A 17,658-nucleotide genomic window follows, 5' to 3' on the forward strand; every position below is an offset into this window, starting at 1 on the left:
GCGCTCCCACGGCAGTGTCAGCCCGAGCGCTCCCACGGCAGTGTCAGCCCGAGCGCTCCCACGGCAGTGTCAGCCCGAGCGCTGCCACGGCAGTGTCAGCCCGAGCGCTCCCACGGCAGTGTCAGCCCGAGCGCTCCCACGGCAGTGTCAGCCCGAGCGCTCCCACGGCAGTGTCAGCCCGAGCGCTCCCACGGCAGTATCAGCCCGAGCGATCCCACGGCAGTGTCAGCCCGAGCGCTCCCACGGCAGTGTCAGGCCGAACCTTCCCACGGCAGTGTCAGCCCGAGCGCTCCCACGGCAGTGTCAGCCCGAGCGCTCCCATAGGGTGACAGCCTGAGTGCTCCCAGGGCAGTGTCAGCCCGAGCTCTCCCACGGCAGTGTCAGCCCGAGCTCTCCCACGGCAGTGTCAGCCCGAGCTCTCCCACGGCAGTGTCAGCCCGAGCTCTCCCACGGCAGTGTCAGCCCGAGCTCTCCCACGGCAGTGTCAGCCCGAGCTCTCCCACGGCAGTGTCAGCCCGAGCTCTCCCACGGCAGTGTCAGCCCGAGCTCTCCCACGGCAGTGTCAGCCCGAGCTCTCCCACGGCAGTGTCAGCCCGAGCTCTCCCACGGCAGTGTCAGCCCGAGCGCTCCCACGGCAGTGTCAGCCCGAGCGCTCCCACGGCAGTGTCAGCCCGAGCGCTCCCACGGCAGTGTCAGCCCGAGCGCTCCCACGGCAGTGTCAGCCCGAGCGCTCCCACGGCAGTGACAGCCCGAGCGCTCCCACGGCAGTGTCAGCCCGAGCCTTCCCACGGCAGTGTCAGCCCGAGCCTTCCCACGGCAGTGTCAGCCCGAGCCTTCCCACGGCAGTGACAGCCCGAGCGTTCCCACGGCAGTGTCAACCCGAGCGCTCCCACGGCAGTGACAGCCCGAGCGCTCCCACGGCAGTGTCAGCCCGAGCGCTCCCACGGCAGTGTCAGCCCGAGCGCTCCCACGGCAGTGTCAGCCCGCCCACGGCAGTGTCAGCCCGAGCGCTCCCACGGCAGTGCCAGCCCGAGCGCTCCCACGGCAGTGTCAGCCCGAGCGCTCCCACGGCAGTGACAGCCCGAGCACTCCCATGCCACCCTGCATGAATACTGAAATAAAATGGTGAAAACAGCAAAATGATAAAATGATTATCTGCATTGATAACCTCTAAAAATTCATAAAGACTTTTGCTGTCTTGTCTTGTGCCTTGAGCTGTACAAGACGCTATGATTCCTACCTGAGAACACTAGGTGTGTCCTGCTAGATGACTGCTTCCAAGTAGGCCAGGTCATGAAGGCACATGTGACTAGATCAAGACACTTACCAAACATTGGGGATGAAGTGACTCTACTATTGACCTCTATGCATTTTAGTGGATTGGCCTCCTTTTTCTGGACTTCTTACAGAGCAGCTCTTCCCTTGTCATCCTCAGTAGATAGTTATACTCCCTATAAATGAACAATTCTCGGCCATCTTTTCATATATACCTGGGTTTTCCAATAATAAATCTTGGTGACCAATCTGACCAATCCCCTTCACCATGAATAGGTCTTTACAGTCCTTGCCTCTATTCAGCCATTTTCCTCTGGTATAGTATACCATAATATGTTTTCAAGCCTATCTTTTGTCTCGCATTGGATTTCATTATTGCTTAAAGCCGATGTTTCAGATTTAATTTAAAGGGAACCTGTCATGTTGGAAAATTCAGTCCAATCTGCAGGCCACCCAAACCTAAGGCTATGTGCCCATGGGACAACGTACCCGCGGCTTTTGCCGTGGAAAACCTGCGGATTTATCTGGATTTTCCAGATAAATCCACAGGTTATACCAAGTACAAACACTCCCCATGTTACCCTATGGGATTTGGGGAGGGATGTATCAATGCTGCGGTATGAGTGGCTGCAGAAAATGCTGCGGATTTCCCGCAGCCACACATCACTGCATGTCAATTATTCATGCGGAAATATCTGCGAAAATCCTGCTTTTCCACTATGGAGATACAGGGCAAGAATTACGCACGAAATCCGCACTGTTTCAGCAGCTTTACTGCAACAACTCCACAGAAATACCACAGCAGTGGATAGCTGCGGATAACTGGGAGCAGCTGCGGTAAACCTGCGGCAAAATCTGCGGGTACGTTGTCCCGTGGGCACATGGCCTAAAGATCAATCTGCTCCACTTCTCGAGCTTCCTGCTGATCGATCTGCATTCACTTCAAGAGTCACCAACACAAATCAGGTTAGCACTGACTTATGAAATGCTAATCTTAATAACTCTGCCCCTATTTAGTGATCACTAGATACATAAACCCGCTCACTCACATCAAGAGTACTGATTTCTTCTAAATCTGCCATTTTAGAGCAATGTCGAGGCCAAAACTTTGTACACTTGCAACAGGTCAGTGCAAACACGACTCTAAGGGGTACTTTGCACGCTTAGACATCACAAGCCGATGCTGCGATGTCGCATGCGATAGTACCCGCCCTCGTCGGAGCTGCGATATCTTGTGATAGCTGCCGTAGCGAACATTTTCGCTACGGCAGCTTCACATGCACTCACCTGCCCTGCGACGTCGCTCTGGCCGGAGAACTGCCTCCTTCCTAAGGGGGCGGGTCGTGCGGCGTCACAGCAACGTTACACGGCAGGCGGCCAATAGAAGCGGAGGGGCGGAGATGAGCAGGATGTAAACTTCCCGCCCACCTCCTTCCTTCCGCATTGCAGCCAGGACGCAGGTAGGAGATGTTCCTCACTCCTGCGGCTTCATACACAGCGATGTGTGCGGCCGCAGGAACGAGGAACTACATCGTACCTGTCGCTGCACCGGCATTATGGAAATTCCGGACCCTACACCGATGATACGATAACGACGCTTTTGCGCTCGTTAATCATATTAAAAAGGATTTGCACACTATGATATCGACTGTGACACCGGATGTGCGTTACTTTCGATTTGAAACCAATGACATCGCACCTGCGATGTCGTAGTGTGCAAAGCCCCCCTAAATCTTTCGGCAGTTGGCAATCACGGTGAGCGGAGTTTTGGCCACATGCAACCAGTCACACAGTGAAGAAACCATCTGCTACTAATAGTGTTAGGGCTAGGACACACGGTGAGTAAAATGGAGTGAATGCAATGCGGTAAAAAAAATCACATTCCACTTGGACCCATCTGCGATTATTTTCTCAGCCCTAATTGGACCGAGAAAACAGTCCCAGCATACTGCGGGTGGAATCTGATCCGTATTCACTTGCGCCCATACAAGTCTATGGGTGCGACAGAAACATCGCACTGCACTCTGGTGTAATTCAATAATCGCATCAGCTGGCAATGGAGGAGATGGAGTTTAATCCCTCCCTCTCCTCCGTAGCTGTGATCCGATTGCAAGATCACATCATACTGGCATAACACTCGGTTTACACTCGCAGCTCAGCGGGAGCCGAGGGTCATTAGCATATTGCATCTTATGCACTTACGCTCATGTAGCCCCAGCCTTAAAGGGAATCTGTCACGTTTTGTAAGCAGTACAGTCTGTGGACAGCATGGTATAAAGGAGAAGATAATCAGAACCATTTATCATTTTTGTTGGGCCAAAAAAAATCAATAAAACTTATATTTAAGTAATTGAGATCCCTAGTGTTTGTGTAACTATTAGTCTAGTGGGCGGTCCTGTTCAATGATTGACAGCTATCTGCATGCATAGTCATACAGGGAAACCTGTCAATCACTGAATCTGACCGCTGGCTGGACTCCTTCATACAAACACAATGGATTGTAATGGATGAAATTCAAGATTTATTGAAACATTTCCCACAAAAAAAGTATTCTAATGTGATTGATTAACTCCTTGTCTGTAACATCCTGCACTGGAGAGAAGGCCGGGAATTGGTCAGTCTAACAATTCTCACTATATAGCATTGTCAAGGTCACCTCCACAGCACACAGAAAATGGCTGTCTAATCTTTTGAGCCCGACAGCTTTTCATTCAGCTTTAGAGGTTTTGTAATTTTGAAAATACTCATAGGTAAAAAAATAGGTTTTTTTTTCAATGTCAGACTACCTGTTTAACAAAAAAGGATAAGACTAGGCCCTGTGCGCACTTACCGGATTTTGCCGCGGATTTCCTGTGGTTTTGCTGCGTGTTTCACTGCAGAAAATGTTCATAACATCTCTGCAGTGAATCACCAGCAAAACCTTTGGGAAAAAAAAATCCTGTGCGCACTGGGCGGATTTTGACAGCTGCATGTTTTGCTGCGGGATTCCCGCAGCAAAAACAATTGCATGTCAATTCTTTTCCGCACATCGCTGCGGCATTTCACTCCATTGACTGCAATGTAATCGTGAAATCCCGCAGGGAGTAACACAGGCAGCAAATTCTGTGCGGTTCACTGTGTTTTCCTGCGTTATTCCCTGCAGTATTTCGTGGTTTACCAGCGGTAATGTACATCGCTTGCCTGCGGTTTTGCAGGGAAGTGATGTCATTATGACAGGAAGAGGAAGCGGAGCAGAGTAAACACAAACATCACAGACATAGAACACAGACATAAAGAACACACATAGAAATCAAACGGAAATATAGAAAACAAAACACGTGGGCTCCACTGTATATTTACCGTCCAGCCGAGGTAAGCACACAGCGGCGGCCCAGTATTCTCAGGCTGGGGAGGGTGAGGGGCAGGGTTAATGTCCCCCGCCTCCCTCCCACCTCCCGCAGCCGATAATATCAGCCGCAGCTGCCCCGGGACTGTCGCATGCATTATGCGGCAGTACCGGAGTGTCCCCGGCTCTTCTTGTTGCCGTGATGCAGTGGCAATCAAGGTAATGTAAGGAGTTAATGGTAGCGGATCACCGCCACTAACTCCAGGCTTGATCATCGCAGTGTCTATGTGACAGCTGACATGATCAACCCCTAAGTAAAGTGAAAGAACACACCGAAAAATCCTTTATTTTAAATAAAACACAAATAAGCCTCGTTCACCCTTTTATTAACCACCCCCCCCCCGAAACAAAGCTCCGACGTAATCCACTGCTCCGGCGTCCTGCGATGCTTGCATCCAGCCGCGACTGACACAGACACAGCTGAATGCAGCCTCGCAGCGAGACAGCAGAGGTAACCACAGGGCATTTCCCACGGCCGGTAATGTGAACTCACTGCCGACCGTGAGAAATGCAGCGATCTGTCCTCTATCTATCTATCTATCTATCTATCTATCTATCTATCTATCTATCTATCTATCTATCTATCTATCTATCTATCCCTCTTATCTATCTATCTATCTATCTATCCCTCTATCTATCCTTCTATCTATCCTTCTATCTATCCTTCTGTCTGTCTATCTATCTATTCTTCTATCTATCCTTCTGTCTATTTCTCTATCTATCTCAGAATGAAATGACTTTTTTTCTTTTCAATGTGCTTTATTGCATTGAATGCAATAAAGCACATGTACCAACCCGCACGCGGAAAAACCGTGGCAATACCGCGAACAATACCGCGGTAAAACAGCAGCAAACCGCATGCGGTTTTTGGGTGCGGTTTGCCGCGTTTTTTTTACCGCGGGTGCGGTAATCTTTGAATACTTGCAGAATTTTCTTGAGAAAATTCCATTTTCCAGTGCGCACAGGGCCTAAAGGAAATCTGTCACCAGGTTTTTGCTCCCCCATCTGAGAGCAGCATAATGTAGAGACAGAGACCCTGATTCCAGCGATGTGACAATTACTGAACTGTTTGCTGTCATTTTGATAAAATCAATCTACTGCTGATTAAAGTGATTTTATCAAAACTACTCTCAGTAGCCCATAAGTGATACATCGCTGGAATCAGGATGTCTGCCCCTACGGTATGCTGCTCTCTGATTAGGTGTCCACATCTGGTGACAGATCTAATGTTATATTGAAATCTCTTAGTTCATTGCCATGTTTTAACAGACTGATCCTCTTCTACCATTACATTATGACAACTTACTTTTTGATTAACCCTCTCACTTTAGTCTTGCATGAAATGAAAGCCAAACTTGTAAAACGAAATACAAATAATACCCTGGCAGCGAATTGTTGCTAAACAAGATTGAGCGAGTTTATAAATGATGAGAAAATGTCTTAACGATATTACCATAAAGTTGGAAGACAGCAGAAGGCATGACCTGCTCTGCCAAACAAAAGTGCCTATGGGCAGAACCACAAACACACCAGGGTTTAAGACCTGCCTAAAGGCCGCTTTACACGCTACGATATCACTAAAGCGATGTTGTTGGGGTCACAGAATTTATGACGCACATCCGGCCGCGTTAGCGATGTCGTTGTGTGTGACACCTATGAGCGATTTTGAATCGTCGCAAAAACGTGCAAAATCGCTAATCTGTGACATGCCCCCCCTCTTCCCAATTATCGTTGCTGCTGCAGGTACGATGTTCGTCGTTCATGCGGCAGCACATATCGCTATGTTTGACACAGCAGGAACGAGGAACCTCACCTTACCTGCGGCTGCCCGCAATGAGGAAGGAAGGAGGTGGGCAGGATGTTCGTCCCGCTCATCTCCGCCCCTCCGCTTTGATTGGGTGGCCACTTAGTGACGTCGCTGTGACGCCGAACGAACTGCCCCCTTAAAAAGGAGGCGGTTCACTGGTCACAGCGACGTCGCTAGGCAGGTAAATAGTGTGACAGGTCCGCGCGATTTTGTGCGCCGCGGGCAGCGATTTGCCCGTGACGCACAAACGATGGGGGCGGGTACCCACAATAGCGATCTAGCTAGCAAGATCACAGAGTATAAAGCGGCCTTTAGTCTAAGAGGTTTTCTCAGTTGGATTTTCCAACTTTTGAAAAATAAGAAAAAAGTAAAATCAGTCCGCAAATGTTAAATCTGTGTTGTGTTCATCCTGCTTCCAAGATGTCCGGCACAGTAGCATAGGGAGTGCATCGGTAAGTCTAAGGGGTACTTTACACGCTGCGACATCGCTACCGATATATCGTCGGGGTCACGTCATTAGTGACGCACATCCAGTGCCGGTAGCGACATCACAGTGTGTAACACTAATGAGCGATGATCAACGATCGCAAAATCATTCCAAAACGGTGATCGTTGACACGTCGTTCATTTCCTTAATATTGTTGCAGCCACCAGTACGCCGTTCCTGCGGCATCACACATCGCTATGTGTGACACCTCCGAACGCACCTCCCCCTTGAGGGAGGGATTGTTCGGCGGTCACAGCGACGTCGCTGACCAGTTATGTGCGTGTGACGCTGCCGTAGCGATAATGTTCGCTACGGCAGCGAGCACCAGATGTCGCACAAGCAACGGGGGCGGGAGCTATCACGCTCGACATAGCTAGCAATCGCTAGCGATGTCGCAGCGTGTAAAGCACCCTTAAGGCTGTTTTCAGACATCTATTTTTCGCCGTGCAGCACAATCCAGTAAAAACCAGAAAGGACAGATCTGGCGTTTATTGCCGCCGGATACGTTCTTTTTCCCATAGACTTGTATTAGTGCCGGATTGTGCTACAGGGCCTTGCGTTGCATCCGGCTGTTGCCGGATCCGGCGTAAATAGCTTATCCGGCGGCCGGATGGAACGCTGCTTGCAGCATTTTTTGTCTCCGGCGAAAAACCGTGCGGCGTGAGTTACAATGAAAGCCTATGGGTGCCAGATTTGTCATCATCCGGCATATGACGGTATCCAACGTCGGATCCGGTTTTTTGAACTGCGCATGCTCAGTAGCACAATGGATCCGTCAATAAACAGGAGGAACGCATGGAAAAAACTGATGTAACGGATCCGTTTTTTCGCCGGATCCGTTGCATCTGTTTTTTTGCCGGATTGTGCCAGACGGCAAAAAACGGATGTGTGAAAGCAGCCTAAGCCATCCCTCCCCTGCCTTTCCTGTGCTGTGAATAAGAAAAGAAATAAGGAAGGTATAGTTTAGACTTAACACTGCACTCCCCATGTCACTGTGGAGAACATCTGGGAATCAGGAGGAACTGTATCCCATCTGGAGGAGGCAGCTGTTGGCAAACGGCAGGCACCAGGCAGGGTGATCTGCTGTATATAAGAAATGTTTAGATACTTTTTAGTTTGAGGGTAAAGGGTTGGTATAAGCTTGGCAATTTGTGGAAGATATATTACATATTGGTAAATGGAAGGAGAACCAAAAGACTAGGGGGCACTTTGCACACTACGACATCGGAAGCCAATGCTTGCGATGCAGAGCGCGATAGTCCCCGCCCCCGTCGCAGCTGTGATATCATGGTGATAGCTGGAGTACCGAAGATTATCGCTACGCCAGCTTCACACGCACTTACCTGCCCTGCGACGTCGCTCTGGCCGGCGACCCACCTCCTTATTAAGGGGGCGGGTCGTGCGGCGTCATAGCGACGTCACACGGCAGGCGGCCAATAGAAGCGAAGGGGCAGAGATGAGCGGGACGTAAACATCCCGCCCACCTCCTTCCTTCCGCATAGCTGGCGTGAGCCGCAGGATGCAGGTAGGAGATGTTCCTCGCTCCTGCAGCTTCTCACACAGCGATGTGTGCTGCCGCAGGAACGAGGAACAACATCGTAACATCGGTCCTTCCGAAAATATGGAAATGACCGATGCTACACCGATGATACGATTACGACGATTTTGCGCTCGTTAATCGTATCAAAAAGGCTTTTCACACTACGATATTGCCTGCGACGCCGGATGTGCGTCACTTTCAATTTGACCCCACCGACATCGCACCTGCGATGTCGTAGTGTGCAAAGTGCCCCTAAAAGTCATGTAAACAAAATCATAATTGATAGTGCATTATTTAAATGACCTCTCTGGTGTTTTTTTTTTTTCTTATTCACCACCGGAGTTTTATCACTAATGTCTTTTCACTGCGCTTAGTAGAGTATATACCAGCTGCCATGTGTCTTCTGCTGTTCTCGGCGCTGCATCAGTCCTCTTTGTTAGCTGTGACCTGCCAGATCGCTTCAACGGTTGCTGGGAGGACACAAAATCACTTCTCAATGTAAGGCGGGCTTTGCACACTGCGACATCGCAGGTGCGATGTCGGTGGGGTCAAATTGAAAATGACGCACTTCCGGCATCGCATGCGACATCGCAGTGTGTAAAGCCTAGATGATACGATTAACGAGCGCAAAAGCGTCGTTATCGTATCATCGGTGCAGCGTCGGCGTAATCCATGATTACGCTGACGCGACGGTCCGATGTTGTTCCTCGCTCCTGCGGCAGCACACATCGCTGTGTGTGAAGCCGCAGGAGCGAGGAACATCTCCTACCGGCCTCACTGCGGCTTCCGTAGGATATGCGGAAGGAAAGAGATGGGCAGGATGTTTACATCCTGCTCATCTCCGCCCCTCCGCTCCGATTGGCCGCCTGCCGTGTGACGTCACAGTGACGCCGCACGACCCGCCCCCTTAACAAGGAGGCGGGCCGCCGGCCACAGGGACGTCGCACGGCAGGTGAGTGTGTGTGTGAAGCTGGCGTAGCGATAATTTTCGCTACGCCAGCTATCACCACATATCGCTGCTGCGACGGGGGCGGGCACTATCGCACTCGGCATCGCAGCATCAGGCTGCGATGTCGCAGTGTGCAAAGCCCGCCTAAGTCTATGAGAGCCATAACGAGGCTCTCATAGACTTACATTGAGAGCTTGTGACTATCTAGAGCAGAAGATGGCGACTGGTAAGCATTTTAGTACAGACAGGGAAAAGATTTAAGTGAGACCACTTCAGGAATTAAATTAAAAAAAAAAAACACTTGAGGTGTTCTTTAAAATATTGTAATATGATTTATTGAATTAAATATCTGATGATGTGAACACAAGTGCTGTATAACTTCTATTTAATCATTCTGGTGGCATAAATACTTAAATTCTCCAGGATACTAAAGCCATTAAAACTCCATATAAGTAGATGTAAATACAGACTGAAAACACTTAACGCACCACTCCAGCATTTTTATTTTCATCACTATAGTGGTGCTTTAAATCTAAGTCCCCTGCCCCTAGTATTATACTCACCCTCTGGCGTCTTTAGTATTTGCTTAAGCTTCTTGGGTCCTGCATCGACATCTTGTATCTGTAACGTCTGACTGGCCGGAAGTCAGAAGTTATGTCCCAAACGTTCAATGCAAATCTAAAGGGCACTTTACACGCTGAGATATCAATATTGCTAGCGAGCGTACCCGCCCCCGTCGGTTGTGCGTCACGGGGAAATCGCTGCCCGTGGCGCACAACATCACTAACACCCGTCACACGTACTTACCTGCCTAGCGACGTCGCTTTGACCGGCAAACTGCCTCCTTTCTAAGGGGGCGGTTCGTTCGGCGTCACAGCGACGTCACTAAGTGGCCCCCCAATAGAAGCGGAGGGGTGGAGATGAGCGGCCGGAACATGTCGCCCACCTCCTTCCTTCCTCATTGCCGGCGGCCGCAGGTAAGGAGATGTTCGTCGTTGCTGCGATGTCACACATAGAGATGTGTGATGCCGCAGGAACGACGAACAACCAGCGGCATGCACCACCAACGATATTATGAAAAGGAGCGACGTGTCAACGATCAACGATTTTTGCGATCGTTGATCGTCGCTCCTTGGTGTCACATGCTGCGATGTTGCTAACGTCGCCGGATGTGCGTCACTAATGACGTGACCCCGACGATATATCGTTAGTGATGTCGCAGTGTGTAAAGCACCCTTAAGAGAACCAGAACGAGTTGATTGTATTGATTGATGACCTCCGGCATACTTTATGACTGCCGATGCAAAGAATAGGGAGAGATTAATGTCTCCATCTCCTCCACTGCTTGTCTGTATGTATAGCATGATGGCATCCGAGTGCAGTGCGATGTTTCACACGCACCTATAGACTTGTATTGGTGCTCGTGACGCGAGACAGGCTGCCAAACGAAGCCTGCTGCGATTCTTTTCTCATGCCAATATCGCAGATGGACACTACCCAATTGTTTAACACTGGTGTGACAGCAATCCGATGTTTTATTCGTTCGTGTTAATCGCAAGTGGAACTGAGGCACAAGACAGGGGGATAGGGGATTTAGATTTAGGCTAAAGACACACGGCGAGAAAAACGGAGCGAGCAGAATGCGATAAAAAGAATCGCATTCCACTCGGACCAATGTTACTCAATGGGGAAGTTCCCATGAGCGATTTTTTTTTTTTTCCCTCAGCCCTAATTGGACCAAGAAAATAATCGCATCATGCTGCGAGTGGAATCCAATTTGGTTTTTTTCTCGCACCCATTCAAGTCTATCCGTGCGAGAGAAACATTGCACTGCACTCGCATTACAGCAGAGTACAGTGCGATATATGCATCAGCTGATAATGGAGGAGATGGGGAGATTAGTCCCTCCCTCTCCTCCGCAGCACCTGCCCTCTCCTCCCCGGCTGTGCTGCGATTATAAAGATCCTTTATGATATGCTAATGAGCGCAAGGACTAGTCGCAAGGGCGTACGTTCCTGTGCTCATTCCACCCTCTTAGCATGGTAGCATGCCCATAGGGACGTGATAACATGCTATTTAATTCCGCATCATCAGCGGTAAGGCGCTTACCTTTGTCCGCTGTCATTGCTGATCAGAAGTCCTTAGCACTTCCGGTCATGCACACTATGCAGCCGGGTGTATGCATCTTGGCTTCAGAGAGGTCCTGTGCGCATGACTGGAAGTGCCGAGACTTCTGATCACCAATGACCGCGGACACATGTAAGCACCTCACCGCTGATGATGCTGCATTGAACAGAATGTTATCACGTCTCTGTGGGCATGCTACCATGTTACGAGGGCGGAATGAGCGCAGGAACTAACGCCCTTGTGACTAGTCCCTGCGCTCATTAGCATATCATAAAGGATCTTTAGAAATACTTTTTCTAAAGATCTCTTTATCTATGCTAGTGTATACAGCGACAGTTAGGCAGAAACTAGAAATATGCACCCAGAACTGCTCGTGGTTCTGGGTGCATATGGACCTGACAGGTTCCCTTTAACCCCATACAGATTAATAGCTTTTTTTACATGAAAGGTTCCCTTAAAAAACAGTTTTTCATGAAAAGTAGCCCATGGATTTTTAAGTACAGTTTATACTCATTCTAAGGGCAATTCATCCTACACGGCGTTGTGTTTCTTTCTTAACACAGTTCTCTCTGGACAGTCTCCCTTTAAACTACTTCTATGACTACTTATGACCGAAAATGTAAATAAAAAGTGCATTTTTTCTTTTTCTCTGAAGTCAGGCAGTGTATGAATGTAGCGGTAGGGTGGACCTCCAGAGTCCGTGCTGCTGGTGGGCTTTTGGCACCTCGGGCCGACACTCCTTGTGTTGAGCACAAGCTGGAGGCGGATGTGCTAAGTCCTGATACCGGAAGATCAGACACCTTGGGAAATACCAATGCGTTTTGTATTTATAGGAACTCGCCTACTGGTAAATCTCTAGTATCTGTAGATTTTTGTAACATTTGTGACCTGTTTGGACCGTGTGGAAAGTTTTTGGATTGGTATAGGTATTGGACTGTATCTGTGTCCTAAGAATTCTCCTCTACATGTTACTGATTAATAACACTTTCTCTAAAAATAACAATATTTTAGACATTTATAATAACAATATATGTAAGACTGGAATCTACTGCTTCCCATTTTACTACTGTGTGCTTTTATTTCTCATTAAGATAGTTGCAGCTCCCATTATATACTCTGCCTGTAAAGGTAATAAATTTCTAAGTTCATTATGTTCTTACAATGCTCCCTGTAATATGCACTTTGGAACATTCATGCAAGCTACTTATTTCTGACACTCCCTGGTATCAACCGGTTGAAGGTTACTAGCTGATTAGCTGTGAAGAATGCATTTCTAAGATATATTTCCATGGTTATACCATTAAACCTCTGTATTCTTACGCTGTACTATTTTCAGTTACTGCAATGCTTGTTTAAGCCACAGTTTTGTCTTGTAGATCTGTGCCGCCCCCGTGCCAGCAGCCTACCGCTGCTCGGACCCGGACCTTCCGGTGGGTGGCTCGAGGGTCTCTGGACCCGGGGAATCCAGCGGACACTCCAAATGAAAAGGGTGGGGGATGGTGGACGTAGGACGTATATGTACGGGCTGAGCCGTATTAAGTTCGTGATGCCACCTACGGTGTGTGGTGAGGTTGGACACCACCACTGTAGTTATGGGGCACCCGGGGGAGATGTTATGCAGCAAGTTGTTAACCCCTCCGTGGGCAGGGATGGTGGTACAGGGACCCGTTGGGGTTTGGTGCAGGGAGATGGGTGACCGCAGGCTGCTGGTGTACTCACTATTAAGGAAACACACGAGTCTGTGGTAAACCAAGGTGATGGTGGTCGGTGCCCGCAGCTGGCTGCGTTCTGGTTCCCCCACCCGGCTGGTGGTCTCTGTCTTTCTCCTGCACCTTTTTAGAACGGTGGACTGCCTGTGCTTGCAACTTCAGGAGTCCGCTCCCGGCTGGATGTGGCCTAAGGAGCCCTTGCCCGCAGACCCTGGCCCGTGGGATCTCTGAGCCCTGGCGGTGGCCTTCTATCCCCCTCGGTGGGCTGTTGTCTTCTAATAGGGACTTTGGGTGGGACAAGACCTCTAGTCCTGGCCTCAATCGGTTAATTAACTGGTTCCAGTCGCTTGTGGTCCCGGCTTCAGGGTCAGAGTACCCCCCTGTGTGCTCCGGTTTCCGAGTCGGTTCCCCGGGTCGGTACCGGCGGGCTACAACCCTGCCCCGGTCCAGCTCGGATGCACCGAGCCGTCTTCCCGGCTCCTGCAGACGGAGACCGCCGTCTGCCTCCTAGCCAATGGCACCAGGGCTCCTACCCTGGCGCCGTTCAATTTGGGGTATTCGCCTCTGCTGGAGCTGGACACCGCTCCAGCCCACACTCCTCTCCAACTTGAACTCTAACACTTCACTGTTTTCTTTCCCGCCCCGGGCTGTCTAGACTCCTCGGTGGGCGTCTTCCAACCGCCTGGTTCCGCCCCCTGGTGTGCCTATCCAGCCCTGAGGGTGGGTGACTAGGGTTTTGAAGGTCGGCTGCTGTTACCTGTGAGGGAAGGTGTTGTGCAGGGGCCTATTTGTGACTACCTGGCCCGGCCAGGGCGTCACAGATCTCAATATGTTCCTCCATGAATTAGACTGTAAAGGGGGTTGTCTCATAAACCACATATATCCACTATCACCAGTATATGTGATAATTGTGTGATTGTTAAGGGTCTGACCGTATGAACGCCCTTGGTAATGAGAACAAGGGTCCCACAGTCCCCTTTATCAATGCAGCAGTGGTGAGCGTGTGTGACTGCTGCTCTATTTGCCCTCTGTAGAAGGGGTGGTTGAATGTGATCTCTAAGGGGCACTTTGCACACTACGACATCGCAAGCCGATGCTGCGATGCCGTGCGCGATAGTCCCCGCCCCCGTCGCAGCTGCGATATCATGGTGATAGCTGCCGTAGCGAACATTATCGCTATGGCAGCTTCACATGCACTCACCTGCTCTGCGACGTCACACGGCAGGCGGCCAATAGGAACGGAGGGGCGGAGATGAGTGGGACGTAAACATCCCGCCCACCTCCTTCCTTCTGCATAGCTGGCGTGAGCCGCAGGATGCAGGTAGGAGATGTTCCTCGCTTCTGCGGCTTCACACACAGCGATGTGTGCTGCCGCAGGAACGAAGAACAACCTCGTAACATCGGTATTTCCCAATTCACGGAAATTCCGGACCCTACACAGATGATACGATAACGACGCTTTTGCGCTCGTTAATCGTATCAAAAAGGATTTACACACTACGATATCGACTGCGACGCCGGATGTGCGTCACTTTCGATTTGACCCCACCAACATCGCACCTGCGATGTCGTAGTGTGCAAAGTGCCCCTAAAACTTAATTTTTTGGACTTCTGGTCTCTGGATTAGTTGGGGGCTCAGCAAGTGGACCTCCAGAGATCATACGTTTATCATCTATCCTGAATAGGTGATAAAATGTTATTTATGAGACAATCTCTTTTCCATTCAGTTGTAGTGATGGCTGAAATTATCCTTCTACCATTTAAATATGCAAAATCCAACACAAGGACTTACTGCCATTTCGGCTAGTTTACTTCTACTTCACTAGTTAATATACTCACTGATTAGCTTTTTCCCAGCGCTATTCTGATTCTCTGCCGAGTCACGAGACGCCTCTTCCGACTCGCCGGATCACACTGGGGTATAGATTATCTCCGCACAGGAACATTTTTTAAAACACATCCTATTGTGGAACTTATTATTATTATTCCAAGATCTATTGATTAAAATTAATTTTTGTTTGTTTGTGGTAAAACCCCTTTAAGTTGCTAAAATACGAGAAATGTGTATGTATCGCTAACAATGTACTCATTGCATTATCATTTTGGATCTTTGCACGCGGTACTAGCTTTGGCTCACATTTATACTCTATGCCAGTCATGGCGAACCTTTTACAGGCCGAGTGCCCAAACTGTAGCCCTAAACCCAATTTTTTTTCCGAAGTGCCAACCAATCCTATTATGTAAATAATTGATTTTAATCTTACCTTTGCCATCTTCTCTTCAGCAGGGGGCATCACGCTCATTCGTGCTTACCACACATTGAAGCTGAGCCCCTGCCCTTTCCAGACACAGCAGTTGGATTGATCTTTCTGGAAAAAAATTGCAGCATATTAGACAGAGATTTTAGCCTGGAATGCAATCAGATGTCACCCTGTAATCCACATCTACATTTCAAAGTCTGAACATCTTGAAATCCCATAAAGACGTACGAGTTGCTCCCCTCCCCTTTCATTGTGTCCCCTTCCTCGGCCACTTCCTGGTAAACATGTCCCCCATCCTGATATAGATTTCCTACATTCTAGTATATTTGTCCCCATCATGGCCCCATCCTGGTAAATGTCCTCCATCCTGGTAAATGTTACCCATTCTTGCATGTTCCCCCATGCTGGTAAATGTACCCCATCCTGACATATTGCCCATCCTTGTAAATGTTCCCCCATCCCGGCATGTACCCCATTCCTGGTTAATTTACCCCATCCAAGTAAATGTACCCCTTCCTGGTAAATGTACCCTATCGTGGCATGTTTCCGCCATCCTGGCATGCATGTTTCCGCCATCCTGGCATGCATGTTTCCTCCATCCTGGCATGCATGTTTCCCCCATCCTGACATGTATGTTTCCCCCATCCTGACATGCATGTTTCCCCCATCCTGACATGCATGTTTCCCCATCCTGGCATGTATGTTTCCCCATCCTGACATGCATGTTTCCCCATCCTGGCATGCATGTTTTCCCCATCCTGACATGCATGTTTCCCCATCCTGGCATGCATGTTTTCCCCATCCTGACATGCATGTTTCCCCATCCTGGCATGCATGTTTTCCCCCATCCTGGCATGCATGTTTTCCTCCATCCTGGCATGCATGTTTTCCTCCATCCTGGCATGCATGTTTTCCTCCCTCCTGGCATGCATGTTTTCCTCCATCCTGGCATGCATGTTTTCCTCCATCCTGGCATGCATGTTTTCCTCCATCCTGGCATGCATGTTTTCCTCCATCCTGGCATGCATGTTTTCCTCCATCCTGGCATGCATGTTTTCCCATCCTGGCATGCATGTTTCCTCCATCCTGCCATGCATGTTTCCTCCATCCTGCCATGCATGTTTTTTCCATCCTGGCATGCATGTTTCCTCCATCCTGGCATGCATGTTTCCTCCATCCTGACATGCATGTTTCCTCCATCCTGGCATGCATGTTTCCTCCATCCTGGCATGCATGTTTCCTCCATCCTGGCATGCATGTTTCCCCCCCATCCTGGCATGCATGTCATCCCCCCCCCCCCCATGCTGGCATGCGTGTTCTCCCCCCCCCATGCTGGCATGCGTGTTCTCCCCCCCCCCCCATGCTGGCATGTGCGTTCCCCCACCCCATGCTGGCATGTGTGTTCTCCCACCCCATGCTGGCATGTGCGTACCCCCACCCCACGCTGGCATGTGCGTTCCCCCACCCCCACCCCACGCTGCCATGTGCGTTCCCCCACCCCCACCCCATGCTGCCATGTGCGTTCCCCCACCCCCACGCTGCCATGTGCGTTCCCCCACCCCCACGCTGCCATGTGCGTTCCCCCACCCCCACGCTGCCATGTGCGTTCCCCCACCCCCACGCTGCCATGTGCGTTCCCCCACCCCCACGCTGCCATGTGCGTTCCCCCACCCCCACGCTGCCATGTGCGTTCCCCCACCCCCACGCTGCCATGTGCGTTCCCCCACCCCCACGCTGCCATGTGCGTTCCCCCACCCCCACGCTGCCATGTGCGTTCCCCCTCCCCCACCCCACGCTGCCATGTGTGTTCCCCCTCCCCCACCCCACGCTGCCATGTGCGTTCCCCCTCTCCCACCCAACGCTGCCATGTGCGTTCCCCCACCCCCCGCTGCCATGTGCGTTGCCCCTCTCCCACCCCACGCTGCCATGTGCGTTCCCCCTCTCCCACCCCCCGCTGGCATGTGCGTTCTCCCTCTCCCACCCCTCGCTGGCATGTGCGTTCCCCCTCTCCCACCCCCCGCTGCCATGTGCGTTCCCCCTCTCCCACCCCACGCTGCCATGTGCGTTCCCCCACCCCCACGCTGCCATGTGCGTTCCCCCACCCCCACGCTGCCATGT

General features: G+C 50.5%; 1 protein-coding gene across 1 annotated transcript in view; it reads left to right on the forward strand.

The window, feature by feature from the left end:
- NME7 (NME/NM23 family member 7) overlaps positions 1–17,658 on the forward strand; it is a 250,952-nt gene that overhangs the window by 54,728 nt on the left and 178,566 nt on the right. The gene's annotated exons all lie outside the window — the stretch shown is intronic.

This window comes from Anomaloglossus baeobatrachus, chromosome 2 (assembly GCF_048569485.1).
Source record: "Anomaloglossus baeobatrachus isolate aAnoBae1 chromosome 2, aAnoBae1.hap1, whole genome shotgun sequence".
NCBI lineage: Eukaryota > Metazoa > Chordata > Amphibia > Anura > Aromobatidae > Anomaloglossus > Anomaloglossus baeobatrachus.